This window comes from Xiphophorus hellerii, chromosome 13 (genome assembly GCF_003331165.1).
Source record: "Xiphophorus hellerii strain 12219 chromosome 13, Xiphophorus_hellerii-4.1, whole genome shotgun sequence".
Taxonomy (NCBI): domain Eukaryota; kingdom Metazoa; phylum Chordata; class Actinopteri; order Cyprinodontiformes; family Poeciliidae; genus Xiphophorus; species Xiphophorus hellerii.
In genome coordinates this window covers 3,448,225-3,464,403 of record NC_045684.1, presented here as the reverse complement: position 1 = coordinate 3,464,403, position 16,179 = coordinate 3,448,225, and the positions used below count along the sequence as shown (strand labels likewise).

Genomic DNA, 16,179 nt, shown 5'->3' with positions numbered 1-16,179 from the left:
CAGAGGAGGAACACTGAAGGGAACAATGAATGAGATTTAGTTAGGATTCACCTTCAGGGCAGCTGAGTCTGTGTCACATTATAAAAACACAATAACATGTGTCTGAATATATACTAATTAGACTCCTATAGCTCATTACGTCGTCCATAAAAATTTCACACCTAATTTATTGATGTTATTTTTGTTGCTCAAGTTGTTAATTTCAGAAATGCTTGGAGAATTCATTCTTTTTCTTTCAGAAATAAAAACTAATCTTAAATAATCTATTGTTTATTATTAGATCATAATAAACATTGTGAGAAGACCACAATTATTTTTTTGTGGTCTTCTCACAAAAACAATTAAAAGACCTAGGAGATTTAAAATTATTTTTATTCATTTGAAAAGCTGTTTCCAATGGCAAATGACTAAGGCATTTTTAAAGACATCTTCAAAAAATAATAACAAATCAAAGAGAAAGAAGTGTCAGTTTCGGAATAAGTAATTTAATTTGGGTGTATGGTTGGATATCTAAAATATTCTACATTATTGGTTCCAGCCAGAAGAAACATGTTGGGAAAATTAAAATACTGCAATAATCTACTCAGCCCAGGGGTATGAATAATTTAAAACTTAGTTATTTTAGATTTTGACTCGATGTCACATTTCTGCCCAAATTCAGGCCCTCGTGTAACAATGAACTTCATTAATTCTTTGAGAGAAATATATTTTCTTTATATTCCATCTCGCCAAAACAAAATGTTTTAGTTTTCTCCTTGTACAGTCCTCCTCCTACAGTCAGCCGGCTCCCTTTTTTTCTTCTATGATTTCCAGACGGCTCATTCTGAAAATGAAACAGAGGATACCTAAAAGTGAAAGCACTTTATGCATTGATATTAAAAGTGATGTCAGTTGTTCCTGGGAAAATAACAGTGAATAGACTCTTTTTATGTTACATGAAAAGCTTAGTGAAAGTAAAACTTTGATTATCTCAAATGTTTGAGTTTTTCTACCAGGAAGGACATATCAGTTTTCTACATCAGCTAATGCACCTGAAAAAGCTGTGTTTTTATACCTTATACATTTGTAATAAAAAGTTTTATCTCACATGCAAAACACTTTCTGTACTTGTAACTTTTACTTTGTTATTCTGACAATTAAGTATATATATATATTATTAAAGAATAGTATTACAAATGCAATATTCTTTAAGAGTTTGGTTCAGTTGAATATAAATGTTTGCAACAAAGTTCCTGTATTTTATGGAAAACATGTTTAACAGTAAACTAGCAGTTTGTTGGACACTGAGAATCAGCCCTGCAGGCAGAGGAACTGATGAAGGGAGGAGCTGCAGGATTACATCAGAATCTGCCTCTTCTGACTCATCAGTACCTTTCTCTCTCTCCTTCCCTCTCTCTCCCTTTGCCTCTTTCTCTCTTTCTCTCTCTCTCTTTCTCTCTCTCTCCACCTCCTTCTTACACCACCATCTCTGTCTCCCTCCCTGTGTTTCTTCCTCAGCGTTCAGATTCATCATCACTGGATCACATGATGACAATCAGTCCAGAAATGGTTGGCAGGGAACTTCCCTCCTTCACAACACCTCAGTCCTGAGTCATATGTTTACAAATCCACAGTAAACCGAGTCAGTGAGGAATCCACAGACTTTCTAATGCTGCTTAGTTTATACTGACGTTTATCATGATTAGACTGCAGCAAAACCAATATTTCCTCAGTGAATTGGTGTGGTTGTGTTTGTATAACTCTGCTCTGGTGCTTTCAGTTTCCTCCGTTAATGTTGTGCAAGTCTTCCTTAGCAACAACAGTTCCTTTGATAGCTGATGCAAGCAGCAGTGTGTGGACACAGAAGGACACTGTGCATCTGAAATCTCCCATTCATCACTTTGTTCTGTTGTTTCTTTGAGATCATTCTGTCTGAAAACTGAAAACTGTCTTTTAAATCCATATTTTACACAACCTAAACCTACTGCTGCCTAGATATGCTATTTATTGAACAATTTTAGCTTTTATTCTTTTATTTTGCAAACAAATCTACAAAAAGTCACAGCAAACACAACTGCTTGTAATGACTACAGTGAGTTATGTGCTTGCAATTATTTAAAATATAATGGGACAAGCTGCCTCTTTCAAGGAACAGCTGGGAATATTTTCCATCTATTCCTTTAAACCAACAGTAATTAAACAGTTTCAACAAAACAAAACATTTTTCTCCAAAGCTTGTAGACAAAACTTCTACTGCACATGTATGTAACTTTCACTCAAAGACTACTGCAGCCTGATTATTCAGAAATACTCAATGAGCTGTAAATGTGTGAGTCTCAGAGACGACGCTTCATTAAACTCTGAAAAGATGCAACTGAAACTGAGACTTGTTTAATTTCCATCTGAATAAGAACAGACTTTCTCTCTGAAGGTTTCTGAGTTAAACAGGGTTAAAGTGATCACAGTTCAAATACATATAAATATAAAACGGGAGTGATTCTGGATTTAGACGCCATCTGTGAGCTTCACAAAGCTGACCAGTAAAAGCTGAGTGCTGGCACAGATAGAATCAAGAAGATGATCACTGACGAGAAATGGGATTAAGATTAACATGTTTTCTAATCCTATAAAAGTAAATCTGTTTTGTAGCATATGTCTCTGAAGGCTGTAGCGATGGTGTCATTTACTATTTCAGTTCTAAACATACACAGGATGAGTCAGAAACATAATGAAACAGCTTAAAGTTAAACTGTTGTCAGATAAAAATCACTTTGTAAAAGTCTGTTTTACTCTCCTCTCCACTCACTCTGCCTGTTTACCCTCTGATGCAAAAGTTTCAGATAACCAGATGGTTTAATGGTTCCTGCAAGACATAAGTTTGAATTTAGTTTTTCCACTTTACCTTTAAGGATTAGCCTTTATGACATTTGAAAAGTATTTGAAAAATATTAATACTCCTTCAAATACTCACATTACAACTATAATATTAAAATTAATCTATTGAGATTTTATTTTTATAATCCAACATGAAGTAGTACATATTGAAAAAAAATGATACATGAATTTTCATTTTCAGTTTTTGCAATATTAACAATAAATTGTAACAGTTCATGTAGCTAAAAAAACATGTTAACTTTTTAAGTGCTGCAGAGATCCACAGATCAGGTTAAAACCTTTGGTGCAAATAACTAACAGTTACACAATTCACAATTCTGGCCTTCATGGAAGAGCAATAAGCATTTTTTTTGAAGAAATCCACAAGAGATTTAAAGCTTTCCATTTAAGAATAATATACAACCCATACAGGAGTCACAGTAAACATGTTCAAGAAGAGAGATCTGGTCAGGTGATAACAAAATGTTACATTTGGGACAACATGTTAAATTCAATGTGAGACAGAAAACTATCACTGCACCTCAGTGAAACATGGTGGTGGCAGCATCATGCTGTGGGGATGCATCTCCTTATCAAGGACAGGGAGGCTGGTCAGACTTGTTGAAAAGATTGATGGAGCAAATTACAGAACCACTATTTTACTTCAAGTATAAGGTTTTAAAATAATGAAAAATATACAGCTTTTGCAAAAAAAAAAAAAACAGGTGAATACAATTTTTGTGATGTGACTTTGAAATTTGTGAAAATGATGAAGACAAACAGCACAGAGTTTCAACTTTATGAAAAGAAAAAGATAAAAAAATTAGCTGATACTTTTGGTGACATGCTGTAGTGACAGTTTAATGCAATTCTTCATTAAAAAAGTTAAAAACCGATAAATTATGCATTTGTCATTTTACATTTATTAAAACTTTAATTATAATCAAAGTATATTTTTGTGTTATAATGGCCTAGTCAAAGTCCATAAATAAATCTAATAAAACATTTCTGGCAAGATTTGAAAAATGTTGTTTAGATGATCTCCGTCTAATCTGATTGAACTCAAGCAAAGCTGAAGAAACATTTCCTGGAAAACCTGCAGGTAGAATTTCAGCCAAAATTGTCTCTATGAATACAAATGCATTAGTAGATTTTCTAATTTTTATGTTTAAAAATATCTGAAATCAAAAGAACATTTTCATTTAACACCTGAATAACAAATAAGCTGAAGATAAAACACATTGATGTTTGTAAAACACATTGATGTTTGAAGTTATAACAACCTGACAAAACCTGGAACATTTATGAAGGAAAACTTACTGGTGAATGTTTGTGAGTTAAAATGGATTAATGTAGATTAAAGTGTAAAATACTTTAGCTGATCAGCAAAGTCTGCAAAATGAAACATAAAGTTCATTTACTTTCTGCTACATTTCATTCACTTTCACTTTTTGTATCAATCAGTGACGCTCATCATGTACATTTTCTACAATTTCACATGAAAAACATCCATGACTGCAGTTTATGACCTCAAGTCTAAAATCAATATAACTTTTTGATTTTATGTTCATTTCTTAATTAAATAGTTTGGGTTTTCAGATATACAGCACATGAAGGTGAAGACATATTCAGGAACTACAGTTGTATGATGTCTTATTTTTTAAGAACTGATGATTCTTTTCCTGAATGTATCTGAGAAAATATTTCAGCTTCGAGTTTAGATTTTCTATTTTAGCTTTGGGGGTTTAAATTTCACTGAAATATTTCTCTGCTACTAATTAAAGGATTAAAATTACAGAAAGTGAATTTAATATGTTGTTGGTTTGACTGATTCTGGCAGAATTACCTGCTCTGATTAGTAAAAAGTCAGTTTTAAGCTCTGCTTCATAAGGGAGAAAAATGTATTTTTTAAAATTGTATTTTGGAATTAAATTGTTTAGACAACTTTTATCTCTACCCCTACTTTGAGATGAAGAAATTTTCTGCAAGGAAATTTAGGTTTTATTTTTGTTTTATTTTGTGTTATGACAATGCAAGGTAAACAGTATTTTATGAGAAGCACCAAGCTAAATCATGTGATCCATGCTGCCACCTATTGACCGCATTGGGTCACCGCGTTTTACTGTTAACAATCTTTATGTCACACTGCCATCTTGTGGCGTGTGACATAAACTACAGAAGAACATGCCAAATGACCCTGTCTTGAAAATCTGCCACCTGTTGCTGAAAGTACGTAAATAAATGGTTACAGATGGTTTGAGGGAAACTATTTTTACTTTTCGTGTTATCAAAGATACTAAAACCAATTTATGGCGAGTCAGGTTAGTTGTAGCAAAACAAAAACAAAGAGTTGCAGAAGTTGGAATCAAAGGATGTTTATTCCCAAGCCTGCATTACTGAACAACTTTATGAAAACAAAAAACATGAAGCTTAAGGTTGACTTGCCGTACTTTTTAAATCTTAAAGTTATACAACAGTTTTCTGTAAAAACCAAAGCCAACGGGTCAAACTGAAAAACATCTGTTTGCTTATTTCCCGCGTTTTGTGGTTTGTGAAGCAGCGAAGGTCAGCGACAAGGCAAGTTTACTGTTACAGTACTGTAGAAAAAACATTGGGAAATAGGTTTAAAATAATTGCTTAAAATAAACATAAACTTCTAAATTAAAGTGCAGTAAACCATGTTTGCATTGTTATGTCTGGGTTTACTGTTTGTTCCGTAAATATTAAGTTAAACATCATTTCCTGCTTTATTTTGAAAGTAGTTCTGCTTTTGCCTTTTTATTTCAATTTACTTCCTGTTACAATGTTTGTAAATAACTCACCTGGCTGAAACGTATTGTTTTTAGTATAATTAAACTCGTGGTTTTAAGTTGTAGTTACCATATTAATGATGTTTCTCTTTTTGCTCTTTGTTTTGTTGAAGGTTTTTAATAATTTATTAAAGTAACTTTGAGTCCTGCAACCTGTATCTGTGCTGCATGCCAGAATCCTGCCTTTTACCAACCCTGTCATCTTGATTTGAAGGAGCCAGCAGTTGCTCCATGTGGTGGATGCTCCTCCCACCACCACATCGTGTTAGTATTTTTTCTTTATATTACATTACAGTTTATACGTTTAAGTTGGTTATTTCATTTAGACATATATTTTCTAATGGGTGCACACTTTATTTAATGTTTGTCTGAATGGTTTATTTACACTTGTCTTTTGTTTGAGGTGCTGCTGAGACAAACCAGCTGGAGGAGGAAACCTGGAGCAAACCATTTGTTTTTGAAAGACTAAAGGGGGAAGACTTGTTTCAAGTTGTTTTTATTTAGTTAATTTTGTCACTTAAATATTCACTTATTGTTTCTGCTAAGTAAGAGTTAGTTTTGCTTTATTTATTTCATAGAATGCTTTAGTTAATTTTGTATTTATTTGTTCTTTTGTTATGTCGTGCCTCCCTCATGTGGTAGATTTAGGTTACTCCACCCCTATTTAAGCCTTTTGTTCTTTGTTGGCAGGTCAGTTTTGTTTGTGTTCAGTTAGAATTCAGTTGACCTCAGTTAAATTGGGCCCAAAATTGTTATTTATTCTTTGACTTATTTTTGCATTAAATCTTTATGTTTTGTTTGCTATTTTGGAATAATTAAATTGAATTTTTGCTACTTTGAACATTTTTTTGTCCTCGTTTGAGTCTGGTCCCTCACACTGCACGTCTCAGATTTTTAGGCAGTTGACTGAATAGCTGAGCAGCAATAAAACCAAATGTATTTTTTAGTTCTGGCCTTCGGGAAACTGGTTTTATAGGTTAAATGTAACTGTAATCATGAGCAAGACTTTAAAATCTAAAATTTTGCAAAACGAATCCCAACCTAGTGATTTCAGTACTGTTGGGATCTGGACTTTTAGCCTGATTATGCTCAGGATTTAGGAAGTAGTTTTCTAGGTGAACTACAGCTACCAGGTGGTTGCTGGGTTTTTAATATTTAACAATAACCCTGAAGGATTTACAGATGAAATCTGTAAATCTGCCTGACTGTCAGTGTTTAACTTTAAGCTTCAGCTTATTTGGGTTATGGAGCAGCACCTCTGAATGGTTAATAAAATAGAGGTTTTGGGGTGGCCTAGTCAAAGTTCAGCATTATCTCTGACTGAGATGTTTTGACATGATCAAGCCGTTTGTACTGAAAATCCCTGCAATCTGACTGAAATCAAACAGTTTTACAAAGAAAAGTGAGGAATTTTCCCCCAGAACTGCACAATATTACTGCTGGTAAAATGTCCCAATCTATTCTTAAACTGTAAAATGCTAAAGTGTTTAATGGAACTGAGTATTAATTATTTATTTAATATATTTTCTACTCTCTAAATTCTGCTTATAGTTCCAAAGGCACCAGGGCCTGAAAGTTTCCTGCAGCTGGAAACCCGTTTGGACCTTCTGGCTGTGAGACAAGAATCATCACCACATCTTTCAGCCCATCATGATTCTGCCAGCATCAGTTCACAAATAGATAGAAAAGGTCAATGTGGCCAAACTTCATCAATCACAGATTAACCACCACAGATGGGAAATGACAGCTGTTCTGTCACATGCAAAATAAAATAAATGCCTATTAATTATTTCCATAAAACAAAGCGATGTATCATTTATTCTACTAATTCCGCCTTAATTCATACAATACTTGCCTCTATCCAAGCTTCATGTTCAGTAAGATGAAGCTGAAAGGGCCGAACACAGTTCATCATTCATCATTCATCATTCATTCACAATGATACACAATCAGAAAACTATTTCCCTCTGTCCCGTCTCATCACCCTGAGCTCCACTGGACTAAATGGGTGTGGAGAAAATGGTACTAACAATTTCACAAGAATATTTCAATATTTACTAAAGCAACAAATACTTAAAAAGAAAAAAAATCCTGATTTTTATTAGTTTGATGATTAATGAAAGGCAAATTTCACTTGATTTTGAGATGCAGGAGCAAAATCCAGGAGCCACGTGGTTCTGTGGGATCAACAACAACATCTAGGTGAAAAACCTTTTTGTCTTTATTCTATTTTTATCTAATTTTCTCAAGTCAATTGTTTTTCAGAATAAAGTAGTTCAATGTTTAATTTGTTTCGGTCTTTCTCTAGTGATCAGTCCTTCTGAAAACTGCTTAGGAAAGGAGATAGAAATGAACAAGAAAGGAGGAAATGAACAAAAACCAAGGAGAAACACTGAGCTTAGCGAAGGCAAGAACCAGGAACAAATTAACAGGGAAATAAATGTGAAAACACAGAAACAAAAGCAAAACCTTAAATAACCCGAGATCAGGACTCCTCTATACTTTTAGTTGCTCATGATAGCATCACTCTGCTGCTGCTGATTTGTTTAATGCAAATCTCTTGTTCCATTTAGATCCAAACCCGAGGAGGGCTTGGATCTCACTGAACTCATTGTCATGTTCAGAAATCCAGTCTGAGCCGATCTGAACTTTGTCACATGTTGTGTTGGCCTGTTGGCTTCGGCTATTAGAAGATCAGTTCACTGAGGCCTGTGGTACTGAAATAACGCTCATCTGGCAACAGGGGCAAAAAATATAGCAAAATAAATACCATAATAAACCCATCATCTGCCTAAACTGGTGAGGGAAAACAGGATGGATCCGTGCTTTCATGTTTACTGTTCTTAGTAAACAGGTTGTGGCTCCAGGTTTCATGTTCTGCTGCTGCAGGCATCAAGGTTTGAAGAATATCATCTCTGTGCATTCAGTGATGGTATGATACATATTTTGGTTGAGGGGTTTGTGAGATACTTTTGTTTTTCTATTATTTCACACAGGTCTTCCAAATCTACTCTGACATATAAATTTTTGTTTATACAAATGCCATTCGCTGGATATTTTCTCTTTACAGAACGTCTCTGTAAATCTAAGAGAAGCTTGTTTGTGATCCCAACAACCAGGAAAGTCTCTTAAAAATCATTTTTTCCCCATTTAGATGATCAGTTCAGACGCCTCAGTTCTCACTCACTATTTGTATGAACAGGCAATTTAACAAATATACCAAATAAAGATGCAGGAAATGTATTTATTTAAATAACTGATTCAAGGAGTTACAAGGTCTGCATAAAATATCTACAAACAAGGAACATTTTTGTTGTATCTATGATTTAAATGCCACATAGTGTCTAAAACTAAAGTAACCTTACTTATCGTTTACTGTATTGTTATTTGAATTAGGAAATCGTCCAAGCAAACAATTTATTAATGGCAAGATTCAGTTAAACTAAGGTGAATATTTTTGCCACAGTTTTAGGAAACCACATTATTTGTAGAAAACCTAAACTTTCAAAGCAAAAATTCAGATTCTCAAAAGACAAATTAAGATGCTCCTTCTTTAAAGTTATAGACCTGCAGTTCCTCATTTCTCTTTATTTAGTTTTTTTAGTTAAAGCTGCCAGAATCCCAAACAGCAGTAAGATGTTAAATAAACAACACTAATCAACCCAGAGTTCAGTTTGATCAACATATTAAAGAGTTTTACAAACTAATGGCCAAAATCTGCAAGAGAAACAAGATCATGTCACATTGCATCATCATTTCATTTTAGTTTTTATTTTATTCCACTTGGGGGCAGTAGAGATCTCTCATTTAAATCTATTGTTGGGAGAAAAAAGCTGCATTCAGTTGCGATGTTGAGTCTTTACAGGAAATCACGTGGTTAACCGGATTCATCATGAAGATGCCAAACACAACCGCTTGGTTTGCTGTTGTTCTTCCTTATCCTCTGTTTGTTTTCCACCTCTGTGTTTGTTTTCTTTCACCGACCTCAGTCTTTCACGCCTGACTTTTCATCAAACAGCCATGTTTAGTCTAATCCTCTGACCTTTATAAAGTCGTCTATTTATAAAGCAGTGTGGTAATCTGGCAGTGACTCTGTTTTCAGCAGCTATTGATCTGCTTTAGACTCATAAGTTTTCCTGATTTCAGTCAGAATAAAACAAGAGAAAAACTTTCTGTTTTTTAAACCTTTTTGCTGAAATATTCAGATCTAAAAATGAGCAGCTTTTCAGGATGCAGAAGCAGAAATTATACTTTGAAGGCAAAGATATTTGTAGAGCAGCATTCTTTCAAATAGTGAAGATGATAACTACATTAAAAATAAAAACCGCAGTAAGATTGTTACATTAAAACTGTGCTGAATGCAGACAGGATGTTTTGGATTCTTCTCTTCAGTTTCAGCGGTTCCGGTGTATCAGCCTGTGGCTTCACTTGTTACTCTCACTTCTGTGAACTTGAGTGATTTTGGTTTCCCACAAACCTTGTGATCTTCAAAGGACTGAAAACACTTTTACATGTCAGACCCACTTCTAAAGGAGATCCAAACACCAATATCTGTGTTTCTGTTGTCACTAGATGTCAGTCAAGAGCAACATTTTCAACCTGCTCTGAGTGGTTTGAGAATCCCCTAGAATTCACCAGCCTGCCCAAGTTACTGTTTCCAAGAAATCACATGATCTTGGTAAAGAAAATAAAAATTCAACCAGCGCTGGCGCTGTGACTCCACCTAAAAGGCAGAGGAGGGTTGATGGGTTTTTCTGTTTGCTTTCTGTTTTGCCAGTGTTGTTCTTTATCTGACAACCTTTGTTCTCTGACAGAAACGTCCCTCAGATGGGATCAAATCTGGTGTTTGATTGGATGCTTTTTATAATTGTACCAAATAAGGAAACGTTTGACCAACTGTAATTTTATTGACTTCTGTTGCTGTAAACCTGATTGTTCTCTGACTCCCAGGGGATTTTAGGGGATTTACAAAGATACTGCTGGAGTTTACCTCTCAATAAAGTTATATAAAATACGGCTAAACAGGGTTAATATTCCCTAATCAAAGTGGTTTACCAGAATCAATCAAGATTATCTATTTAACTTTATTAGGCCTTTGTTCCACACGTCATTTTAGTTCAGCAAACCTCATGTTTCACTCATTAGTCAAACAAAAGCAGCTGAGGTGTAGAAATCGTGCTACATTGGTGTCGTTTCTGTTGTGTTTGGTGCTGCATCGGTTCCTTTATTACTTTCGATTTAGACAAGCACAAAGAAGCAAGTGTCATGTTACACAGTAGCCATTTTATCCAGTGACGGTTTGGCTTCTTCTTTCCAAAGATTACTCAGCAGAACCCAGTGATTCCTCTGTTCAGCTGGAGAAGTTATAAAGAACTGAAAATACAATCTAAACCAGAGGGTTAGATGAAGCTGCAGCTTTATTCTGCCATTTTACCACACATGTAGAGTACAGTATTTATAAAATATGAATAAATACAGTCCTAGAGCTCCCATTACTTATGAATGGAGAAAATATACCCCAAACAAAACTGGTCCTATATGAATAGATAATCCCCTTGACAACTCAATTAACTGTTCTTGACCATTTTAGTTTGAATACCTGAATCCAGTTTTCCTACCAGGCCTGATTACTAAAACCTAAATAGAAACTTTCAGACAACATGAAGAAGACTAAAATATCTCAAAAGCAACAAATCAATTTAGAGAAACCAGTTGGATTATGGGAGTCAGTCAGATTACCCAGAGAGGGAAACAATGCAACGTAACAATGTGACACCTGCATAATTAATCAGGACAAAAGAAATTATAGAACAGATGATAAACAGACTCACTGACAGATATCACTCTTGAAATGGATACAAAGCCCTTCCTAAAGCCTTGAGAGACATGATTCACACATAATTCACACATAATGAAAACATGAAATGGTGGAGAAACTTCTCAAGGCTGGCCTACTTAAAGTTAGTAGGAGCGTCTGATCAATGATGCATTCAGAATATCACAAAACAGTCGAGAACAACATCTAAACTTTGCAGGCCTCACTGAGGAAAGTTCAATCATAGATCATAATTAACCAATAAGAAAAAAAACTGATCAATAATTGTATCCACAGACCACAAATGTCAATCTCCATTTTGATAAAAACCTTATGCTCAAATTCCCTTGGTTATGCACTAATACAGCGTTATCTATGAATGTATACAAAACTGAGGAATGGCCTTGTTAAAGTCAAAAACCCTCCAATGTGATTTCACAGTGATATATTTGAGTTATAAGTACAACATGTTTATTTGTTTCTAATTACACAAGTAAAATTGAAGCAAGTTCACATGAGGGAAAGTTCAAAGTTTATGGAGTATTTCAGGGAAACACTAAACAGTTGTAGCAAAGAGAAGTACAAGTTATTCAGTAAAGCAAAGTTTACAGGTTATGTGAAAAAACTTACAAAACATTTCATATCATTTACACATAGAGGATGATGTTGCATAAACAAATAGGGGAAGTTTAACAACAATAAAGTTTGAGAAAATAGCTTGCAGCTGAGGATGATGACCTCTCAAAAGGTCAACAGGTGCAACAAGCTTGAAATGATGGACGCGTTAATATTCAGTTATTTTACAAAAAGGACTGTAGTGTATTTATCAGTACTGGATACATTTTTTTGTACATAGGATTTTCCATAAGAGCTCAAACTAATGGCTGGTTTTAAAGTGAACACATAAGTAAATTGAACAATTAAATATCTGGTTAAATGTTGATTCCAGACAGTCAAAGCAAGTTGCTACAAAGCAGAGCTCATCTGAATTTTTAGTCATCAAACTTTTCTGCTTTTTGCATTGAAATTATCCTTAGAAGTTTAGAAATATGAAGTGCGTCACACAAGCAGTGTAGAAACATCGCCGGTAGGGGTCCCATGTGACCTCAGCTGCTCAGATTGGCAGATTTTACTACAATATCTGACAAATTTTTGTTCCTAAGTGAACAAGCGCCTTTAATTTCCCGTAACAAACTTTACTGATAAAAAAAAGAGAAAAAGAAATCACCTAAAAGTCAAAGTCTGACACATCACAGTTTCAGTCACAAGATCTGACCTGTGCCTGCGGTTTGGCTCAGTTTGGCAGTCAGTGATGATTACACAACAATAAAGACAGAAAGTGAAAGAAACACGAGTCGGGACTTCCCAGCCTGGCTGTGGCGCAGTGGTATGGTGCAGAACTGGTTTGGTGAAAAGCTCCACAACATGAACGCACATTCAGAGGAACTGGTGCATAACGTTTAAAAAGAGGGTGGAGAACAATGGATATGGAAAATGCACATTAGTCTTATTATCAAACTTTTATAAAAACAGAACAAATCAATTACACATTGTCTTTTATAATGTCATTGTCAGTCTGTTCAGTGTCGTCCATTTTGTGTTTGAAACCTTTATCTCGTCCTAAGATGGCGGCTGCTGGCGCCGTTCCCTCCCGCCTTTTCACCACCGGCTTTCTGATGGGAAGCAGCCAACATTAAAGATGAGTCATAAACCTGGTGTCTCCAAAAAGTCATGTTTTAACTTGTAACAGCTTCTTTATTCAGTCGGATCGCAAGATTTAGTGATTTATGCAGAGGAGTAAATACGCATTAAAAATAAAAACAACATTTTTACCTCATAGAAAAATTTAACCCTTTCATTACTGGTTAAATAATGAAATAAATAAATAAAAGCAAGAACAATTTTCCTCCCAGAATTAAAAACAAACAATTCCCATAAATAAATTGGCTAACTTTTAAAGCTAAACTGCATTTATATGTGAGTGAATGTTCCCAATCTGTGAAGATCTGATGATCAGATTGTTCATTAATCACCTCAACCTCAACCTTGCATGATGTAGGAGAAGTTTAACATTTATAAAACAGTTCAAGAAGATTTGTTTAGTCATGTTTCAATTTAATAGAGATAAAAATTAAAGTAAGTTTGTCAGAATAAATAAAATATTTTCTCAGCAAACTAACAAAGGGCCAAATCTATAAACTTTGAGATACTTGACTTTAGTCTCCATTTTGTGGTTGTTCAGTATTAATCAGCAAAATGGCGTCAAATGTTTTGTAAGGTGAGCTCAGCGTCTGTCGATAGAGGGAGCTGGTGATCATCATAACCACTGCAGGCCTCGGTGTTTATGCCACATGCCAACAGGAAACTCTCCAAACATCCTTCAGCAATAAAATAAAAACATATCAGGGACTTTCCAGGCCTATAAAGCCCAACCCACAGTTACAACATTCTGATGAGCATTAAATTAGTTTTACTTTCATGTTCTGAAACAAAATGCTTCAATGTAGCTTATAAGAGACATACAGGAACTGTCATAGATTTTTAATCACAAAACCAGAACCTTAATTCTCATGAAGTTAGGAGACCAAGCCAGTTATGTTATTGTTTATTTGACAGTGTTGTTGTTGATTTTATGTCTTCATTACCGGCCATTTTGTGTTTCATATGCAAAAACCCATCCTAAGATGGCGGCTGTTAGGCGTGGTGACTTTGTGTTTGTTTGTTTTAACCCACAGGAGGCAAAAGCTGCTGATCGGAAACAGCAAAGAGACGAGACACTGTGCTTAAAGGAAGTCCTGATCAACTTCATATCAGTGTTTTTGACAACACAGTATCAAATGTTACCAAATCTAAGATTCATCTTCAATAAAAAGAGGAAAGGCTTTGGCATGATTACAATGGGTATTGTTATTTATAACATGAATATTAAAGGAACTTTCAATAAAGCTTCACAGATTAAACCAAATAAAAACTGTAATAATGGCCATAACCTCTCCCTCTCAGATTAAACAAAAAAGCCCAACGCATAAATACTGCATTATGCTCGCCATCCAAACTACTTTCTGTCATGATTTACGGTAGTAGAGATGGTGAGGGAGACACTGTGGACCCAGGTTAAAATGAGAGAAGTGATGATTTAATGATGAATAACACAAATAATTCAAAAGTCCAGGCAGCACAGATGAGCAGAAGACTATAGGAACTAAAACTGGTAGCACTGGTATGAATCAATACCAGCTAGACAGCAGACAAGATGTAAGACAGCAGCATAGACAAGGAAACGAGGAGCACAGGTGGGTTTAAATACACAGGGAGACAACGAACAGGTGTAACCAATCAAGGGGTAGCCAGGACAACACGGAGACTCAACAGACAGAAACCAAAATAAACACACAGAAAACTCAAATCCTCACAGTTTCATTTTCACATGTTGTGTTTGAATTATTTCAGGTAGCTTAAAAATACAAGAAATATACAGTTGTGGCACTTTGTGGATTTCAGTTGTTTTCACTATTATTATATTTTTGGTTGTTGTTGTTGTTGCTTTTACCAGGTTCCAAAATTATTTAAATCCAAATACAACAGGTTTCAAACTGTCTTTATTCATTTAACCTGAATAATGCCTAATTCCTGTAGATTTACATTTATTTCAACTAGAAACAACTTGTAATTGTTTTTAGTTTGACTGTGGAGGAATTTTGGTCCACTCTGTTTTCTGACATTTATTTAGTTTCCTGTACTGTTTCAACTGGGTTGAGGTCTGGACTTTGACTGGGCCACTAAAACACCTTTGTTATTTTCATAAAGTGCAACTCTTTTCATCCTGGCATTTTGCTACACACACCTGTGTGTTATGTTGTCATAACTCCTACTTTCATTACGGTCTTTAAACTGATCACCAGCTCTAGGAAACTAACATTCTCTAAAATGCAGAAGCAACAGGAGTGTGCAAAGTTTGTTACAAACACTTGATTTTTTTAATAACTGATGTATTTTTATACATATTTGAGTGCAGAGTTGTTAAAAATCATTTTATGGTCCTGAAATGTAAAATCGTAGAATTAAAACAGGTTGAATCTCTTCCAGTGTCGGCCATTAGGTGATTGAAATTTGAAACCATCATCATAAGATGGCGGCGTTAGGCGGCGATAGGCAGGTTACCTTTCTGCTCTTCTGCCTTTTTTACCTGCAGGTGGCAGAAACGGCTGATGGGAAACAGCCAAGAAAAACAATGAGTCACTGAGCCTGAGAGGAACCTGCTCATCAAAACTTCTGTGTTTTAAAGTCAGAGCATTTACTTTTCTTTAGTAGACCAGGGACATTTATTAATTTATTTTAATATAAAATAAAAACAAACCTTTACTCTCACAGGAGAACTCAGTCCTTGCATTATGGCTGAAACCACTTTTAAAAGCACCTTAAACCAAGAAAAATCTGGGGTAGATATTATTTTGTTCAAATCCATAACGTCACATTTAAAAAATAAATCCTTAATCTTATATAGTAACTGTATAAAGAACATATATTTGTTTTACTGTGACTTTCTTTCCTATTTCATCCCAAATAATCAGATACTTGAGTAAACATGTTCTCTCAAAAACTGGTGTTTGAGCTTTATTAAGAAACCTTCATAAATGGAGATTAAGAAAGAATTTACAAATATCAGCACAGCTCACAAACTCTTAAATAAATGATTACTGT

General features: G+C 34.8%; 1 protein-coding gene across 1 annotated transcript in view; it reads right to left on the bottom strand.

Moving 5' to 3' along the window:
* Positions 1-16,179, bottom strand: part of hsd17b8 (hydroxysteroid (17-beta) dehydrogenase 8) — a 100,056-nt gene that overhangs the window by 16,860 nt on the left and 67,017 nt on the right. The gene's annotated exons all lie outside the window — the stretch shown is intronic.